Source organism: Herpailurus yagouaroundi, unplaced genomic scaffold, assembly GCF_014898765.1.
Source record: "Herpailurus yagouaroundi ecotype Mexico unplaced genomic scaffold, PumYag 195, whole genome shotgun sequence".
Lineage (NCBI taxonomy): Eukaryota > Metazoa > Chordata > Mammalia > Carnivora > Felidae > Herpailurus > Herpailurus yagouaroundi.
Window position 1 is genome coordinate 4,307,805 of NW_024412426.1, and position 7,391 is coordinate 4,315,195.

The window sequence follows — 7,391 nt, forward strand, 5'->3', positions numbered from 1 at the left end:
TGTCAAAAATCAGTTACAAATAGGAGTCAGAGTCCCGGCGCCTGCTTTCCCAAAGTCTTTTCCCATCACTTAAGAAAAGCATGCACGGGTACGTTTGTGCACAGGCGCACTTGATGAGGCGGAACTCTGAGTTCGAATCCTGTATCTGCCATTAAAATTGTTAGGGGCGCCTGGGTGGCTCAGCCGGTTGAGCATCAGACTTGGGCTCGGGTCATGATCTTGCGGCTTGTGGGTTGTGGCTTGTGAGTTCGAGCCCCGGGTCAGGATCTGACGGCTTGTGAGTTCGAGCCCCCCCCTCCCCCACCCCACCCTCGGGCTCTGTGCTGACAACTCAGAGCCTGGAGCCTGCTTCATAGTCGGGGTCTCTCTCTCTCTCTGCCCCTCCCCGTCTCATGCTGCCTCTCTCTGTCTCTCAAAAATAAATAAACATTAAAAAAAAAAAAAAAAAGAAGACATATAAAATTGTGTGCCGCCAGGCGGAGCTCTTTCATCTCCTGAACCTCACTTTTCTCATAGATGAAATGGGAGTAATTCTAGTACCCACCTCACGGACTGCTGGAAAAATTAAATATATGTAAGCCAGGGAGCGTAGCGCTTGACATGTAGTAAGTGCTCAGTAAATGTTACCATTGGTATGTCTTTTCCACTGATCTTACTGGTGTGTTCTTATTGCTGGCGTGCACCAGTCATCTGGCATTTCGTCCAGGCAGCCTTGGGTTTGGGGCTGATTTCATCTAGGATATCTGATGGCCAGAGGGCTGTCTTGTATATCTCTGTGTTCAGAAGGCCCAGCACTGGCCCCGGGCCTGATACACAGTAATTAAAGCGGGTCACAGCGGATCGCCGCAAACCACAGCCTCTGGCTACGGTTCTGCCTCCATCTTGTCTTCTCCAGGTGGTGGGTGCTTGCGTGGACCTGCCATTACAATTGCTGAGTGACCACCCCCCTTCTCTGCCGTGGGGCAAGTGGTGTCCAATTTTGAGTGATAAGAGCTAGAGCTTTGTACTCACCTCTAGGCCAGGGAGCCCCTTCTGCTTCCCAGGGCAGGGGGGATGTCTAGGGTGGGTAGGGGATGGCGGCAAAGCTCCGTGTTGATTCGACTCAGTACTGGAGAGACCATGTGTTCCATATAAAGGCCTGCTAAGGCAGGGGGAGGACCCTGGCTCTAGAACCTCGGCCGGATGAGCGTGGAACTGTTGCCTCTGCTGTGCATGGTCACACAGGTGAACAAGCCAGTGCAGAGATGTTTACGTCTGGAGTTCTTTGGGGCTTCTATTTCTGTCCTTCCTGACTTCTCCATTTCTAAGAGCTGGGTGCTCCCTCACCATCTCTCTGTCTTGCACAAACCAGTGCCTGCAAAAAAAGGCTTTACTGACGATGCACAAGCAGTCCACGTGTGTTGACTGATTACCTGGCAAACTGGCTCTGAGACCTCAGCCAAGATCTTTAAACAAGCTGCCACCGGCTCATTAGATTCCATCAGAGAGCCCTGCTGAAGCTGTTCAGTGATCACTCCTTGTCACTAAAAAAGCTAACTGCATATGCAAATGCAAATAACAGTGTCGGAGGTGGGCGCCGGCCCCCCCCCCCCCCCCCCCCCCCTAACCTGGGGTGGAAAGGGCTTCTGGTTCATTTAGGAAAGCTTCCTGGTTGGCAGGGAGGGGGCGGTGCTGTTGAAGCTGTAATTGAAACGGATGCTGTTTGACAAAATGAGAAAAGGGTGTGGTTTTAGGCCATAACCCATCCTTTCCTGGTTCAGGTCCTCACTTGAGTCATTCCAGAGTTCCCCTGCCAGCCACTGGGAAGGTTCCAGTGTGTGACATCTCTCAGGAAGCTAGCTCAGTTTCCTAGAAAACATCACCCACAGAGATGTACCACCTCTACCCCCCAAATCTTTCTTAGAAATCCTATCTGCAGCTAGGAATGAATGGATCGGCGGTCAGGGATTAAGCAGTAACCAGATACTGGGTTTGGGGTGCCCTGGTAATAGTAATCTGGTTTCTGGTCAGGGCCTCCTGCTCTCTGGCGGAGGACACAGGACAAATGCGAGCTGAGCCCGGCAGTGGGGGGCGCTGTCTGGGGGGGTTCTCAGAGGACCCCACCTCCCGCTCAGCTGGCAGAGTGAGGCTGGCACGGCCAGCTGCTCTCTGAAGTCCTCGCCTTCCTGCTTTCCTCTTGGGACTTTGAGAAGGAAATCTAAATCGTGTGTTTCTGATTCATTACTGTGAACTCATCAAGTTGCTGTTTGGCGAGAGTCCTTGGATGTTTCGGAAAGAGCTTTGGGTTTGGTTTCGTTTGTTTTTGTAGCGCTTTTCCTTTGAAATAGGAAGTCCGTCTTTGCCAAGAATAAAATGAAAAACTAGATTTGAGGTTGGCTCAGAGCATAAGAAGAAATCTAGATTTTTTTTTCCTTTTGTTTCTCTACTTTTGACTGTGCGATACTAAATAAGTAATAGCTAACGTTTAATCTTGTAAACTGGGTCATATTATTATCATTGCCAATCTACAAATAAGAAAACTAAACGCAGAAGACTTAAGTGAATTGCCCAAGTCTGCCAAACCAGGAAATGGTGGCCTTATACACCTGCATAGTGCCAAGGGCCCATAATACTTCAGGGGGCACTTACAAAAATGTTTTAATTTTTTTTAATCAGATTAAAAAAATGAATTTTTAGGTATAAAGAAAATGTTTTATTTTTCTTTTTTTTAAAGTGGGTTCCATGCCCGGCGTGGGGCTTGAACTTACAACCCTGAGATTGAGAGTCACATGCTCTACTGACTAAGCCAGCCAGGCACCCCTAGAGAAAATGTTTTAATACATTATATTACTATGCTTGTCTGTATACCAACGTCACCATATAGGTTGTAATTATTTGAGAAGCAGACACTGAGTTAGGTACCGGGCAGAATTAGGAAAGAACAGTAGCTGTTACTGGTGGAACTGCCCTAGTGTGGGCTGATCACTGTGTGCAAAGCGACTCAGACACCACCTTGTTCCTTTGGGGGGGGGGGGGAGGGAGGGAGCCAGGCCCGCATCCGAATACACAGAAGCCTAAGAGTGACAAAATGCTACAGGGTTTGCACGGGATGGATCAGAAGAGGCTTCATGAAGGCGCTGGGTTCTGAGGAACGAGAGTTAAACATGAAAGGAGAGAAAGGGGAAAGTGGGAGCATTTGGAGGAACAGGGAATTCAGTGTATGGGGAAACTGAGGCAGCCGATAGGTTGTGATGATCGTCAGTTAAAATTCAGTTCCGAAACTACTTTCAAATGCTTTCTTACACATTTCACGTCCAGGACTCATTTAATTATTAAACTCTATCAGTAGCACTTAAGGCCTAATTGTTACTTAAACTCACAGATGATTATCTTATATAATAGAAGGGTAAACGGACTTTTGTTTTTGTTCATAGTGCTTTCCTATTGGATATTAACCCATATTTATTCTTTAGCAGTTAGTGCCCACCAGTAGTTAGCAAATTGCCCTAAAGGTCCTAAGAAACCATCTTACTTCCTTTTTTTTTTTTTTTTTTTTTTTGTATCAAACTGTCATACTAAGCATTGCAGAGTTTCTATGGAGCAGACTGGTGGTTTGTAAACGGGCTCCTCAGAGCTAGAGCTTGGTAAATATGCCTGGAACTGGGGGCTTGGGATCTTTCTCACGGCTTTAATCTGAATATTAGATAGATAGATAGGTAGGTAGGTAGGTAGGTAGGTAGGTAGATAGATAGAGATAGATAGATAGATAGATACTGTAAAAACTTCAAGAAAGCTAAATAAGGACTCCAGGAACGAGTATGTTTATTCTCTGCCTATTCCAAGAACACCCCAAGGTGACTTATGAAAATAGATATGACACAGCAAGGCTTTTTTTTTTTTTTTCTTCTTTTTTAAGTAAAGAAGGAAATGGAAAGAAGGAAAATCATTCTAGGAAAAGTCAGATGTCACCACGGTAAGGTTCAGGCCCCAATCCTGAAACTGAGGGGCTGCCCCACGGGTTAGGAAGTGCAGGCTGCTGTTGACAGACGTGGTCCCCCGAAGGGTCATGTAGACACAGCCATTCTCTATCTGCGGAACAAGGAGATGTCATCCTGGGCACGGCCCTGAGCTCCCTGCTCCTAGAATACGAGTAAGAGGAAGTGTTTGACCTTGGACAGGCTGGTGCCCTCCTCTCTCCCGGCTGCCAACCTTATCCTCTCCTTCCCTGCAGAGCCACAGACCTGTCGGAGGGCTCTGCCCGCCCACCTGGCTGTCCTCAGTCCTCTGGCCACACCCCCTCCTAATACTACCCTACACATGCCAGTCACCCCCTCAAAATGATAGAGAGTGACAAAACCCAGGTCTGCACATCCACGGACCTCTGCTAAATACAAATAGCTACCATTTACATCGTGTGTACTCTGTGCCGGGCACTGTTCCAAGCACTTCCTATGTATTGGCCTCCTGGATTCTCTCAACAACCCTGTGTGGTAGGTACTGTTATTATCCTCATTTGGCAGATCAAGAAACAGAGGCACAGAGAGGTTCAAGAACTTGCCAAGTCCTACAACTGGTGAGAGCACAGGATTTGCATCCCGTTTGGCTCTGTGCTTTTACCCACTCACCATGCAGCCTCCTGGTCCGCCGACACGTGACAGACCACTGGCTGGGGATGGTCCTGAGGCTGAGGTCCCAAGTGTTGCCCTCAAGCGGGCCTCTCAGCCTCATTCTGGTCTATCCTGTTTGGTGGCCGCAGGTGGCACCTTGTGCTCTGTCCAGCATTGACACTATAGACCCCAAAGAACACTCACGGTTCGGGGGACCGCAGGAACTCAGGGCAGCCCTTCCTCACAGTGGGAAAGGCGGCAGGCAGGCGGGATATGTAAGGCAGCACCATGGCCGATCCATAGTTTTATCTTACTAACACTAATAATGATTGTGACCAAGGCCATTTAGAGCTAGTTGCTGGTCTAGGTCTTTCACATCCATGATCTCATTTAATCCTTAAAGCAGCTGTGCGGGCAGGTGTTATTACTCTTGCTATACAGGGGAAACAGAGACCTTGGATAGATTAACTCCCCAGAGGGCCCAGCTAACACACCCCTGCCTTCTACCAGGCCACAGTACCTCTGACCCCTACGTGGTCACCACCCTTGTGCCCTTATGCCCCCTGAGCCCATTTGTACAGAGGTTCCTTCGTGAGCATTCTTAGGATCTTGCTTTGTTTCTGATCCTGCTCAGGTTGTCGGTTCCTCAAAAGCCAGGGTTATACTCACTAGCTCTCTTTGTGCACCCCTCTCCAACGCCAAGGACCCCCCATGAATTTCTCTGTAAGGCAGACTCGAGTGAGATGCTCCAACTTCATGGCTATGCCTGCATCAGCAGCAGGCATCTCTGGTAGAAATGCAGAATTAAGGAAACAGCCAGAAATCGAGTTTCCTGATCCTTGATCCCTCCCCAAAACTCCTCACTTGCACAGATAGGCATAAAGCATGTATTTTACCCAAACAGCCCAGAAACATCCCTCCGGGTGAGTGTCCAGGACCCAGGCATGTAAATCATCAGGCAAATGAGGTGGCAGCTGGTGGGGTGGTGGCCAGAGGCATCTGTGTCTGCTCACATCCAGAGAGATCTCAGCCGCTAGTAGGACAATCCCAGTCCTCCAAGCTCTTTCCTGCCCTGATGACTCAGGGAGAAACCTTGCAACAATTTACTGAGCAGCCTCTGAAAGCAGCCTCTTGACTTGCCTGTCAATCCTCCTGCACCACCCGCCCCCCCCCCCCCAACCTGTACCTGACATAGGCAGGGAGTGTTGATAATAAATGGGCTGTTACAAGCCGTCATTGCTGGGCAGTGAAGACGATTGCTCAGCCTTGCTTGGGAAAACACAGTCACCTACCTCGGAGTAATCCCCGGGCATGCAGGGGCACAGGAAGGAAATGGGTGCCAGGCCCTGGGCTAAGGTCTTGGGAAAGCGTCATTAATCTGGATGGTGCACAGACCTTGCAACAATGTAGGGATGGCACCAAAGTTTACTTCTCTTTTCTTTTTTTTTTTTTTTAATGTCTATTTATTTATTTTGAGAGAGTGCGTGCGAGCAGGGGAGGGGCCGAGAGAAGGAGACAGAGAATCCTAAGCAGGCCCCAGGCGCTGAGCTGTCAACGCAGAGCCTGACACGGGGCTCCAACCCAGCAACTGTGAGATCACGACCTGAGCCGAGGTTGCCCAACCAACTGAGCCACCCAGGTGCCCCCAAAGTTTACTTTTCTACCATCTATGAGAAAACTGATTTCTAAGCAAACAAATTCAGCTCATTGTTCATGTATTCAATGACTATGTGAGAGCACACTCCATGAGGACGAGGGGGAAAGAAACTAAAAAGGGCCCTGGGTGCCAAGAAAGCAATGGGTGAGGTAACCAGTTGTAGCATCTTAGCCGATGAGACAGGATCAGGCATTTCCAAGCTGTTTCAAGGCCCTGTAGTTCAGCAGGGAAACAGACCTGTGACTCTGTTTCCCTCTTCCTTGGAGCAGATCCACGGGACCCTCTTTTTTTTTAACCCTCTGCCACCCCATCCAGTGAAAATACATCTCTTTGAAAGAAGCAAAAACCCTGGTACTCTGCAACATTTAAAGAATCTACTTTCTAAAACTCAGACTGTGCTCCCTACCTCAATTATTCTGAATTAATGACATGATCCTAAAGAATGACGTTTTTACAAATCACAGTGGCTTTGGAATGTATTACGTGCCTGCCACTCAGTTTTGCCCACAGATGCAGCAATGGCATCACCTGGGAGCTTGTTAGAAACACAGACTCTGCAGCCGTCAAAACCTCCTGGGTCGGGAGCTGCAGTTTAGCAAGACGCCCAGCTTCTTCCAGCGCACGTTAAAGTTACAAAAGCGGTGCTGGGTTGGGTATTATCTTCATGGGCACTGACTTTCCTTGCAGAGTTTGCTGTGCTCCAATGATGCCACCAGCGGCTGGTCATCACTAACCATGTACTCTGTTCTGGAGGCAGCCAGCTCTGGGCCTGGCTGAGAATGGGGGCAGCAGGGAGAGAACAACCCAGGCACGGAAGGACAGATCCCACGACGGGGTGTGTGCGCCGTGACCTTGGCTGCTGGCCTGTAGCAGGGGAGGAGCGATGAGGGGAAGGAGCCCAGAAGGCAGACTCTCCCAGAGGACAGTGGGTGGCAGGAGGGTGGGGGTCTGCATGCACCCTGTGAAAGGGGAGCGCCTGTCTTTGGTGCGGGTGGTAGAAACGGAAGAGAAAAGCCCCTTCAGGATCAGCACAGTGATCCACGAGGTCTCTGTTTCAGCCCAGCCCACAGGGTGTGCTGCCATGCTGAGGGCTGAGGAAGGGTCAAAGGCAAGGAGCCAGGCTGAGAGCTGTGTCCAGGTCCATTTCC

General features: G+C 49.4%; 1 non-coding gene across 1 annotated transcript; it reads right to left on the reverse strand.

Annotated features, from left to right (window-relative positions):
• Positions 1-2,722: 2,722 nt before the first annotated feature.
• Positions 2,723-2,795, reverse strand: TRNAE-CUC (transfer RNA glutamic acid (anticodon CUC)). Its single transcript has one exon. It is a non-coding gene; the product is annotated as a tRNA-Glu (tRNA).
• Between the last annotated feature and the right edge of the window lie 4,596 nt (positions 2,796-7,391).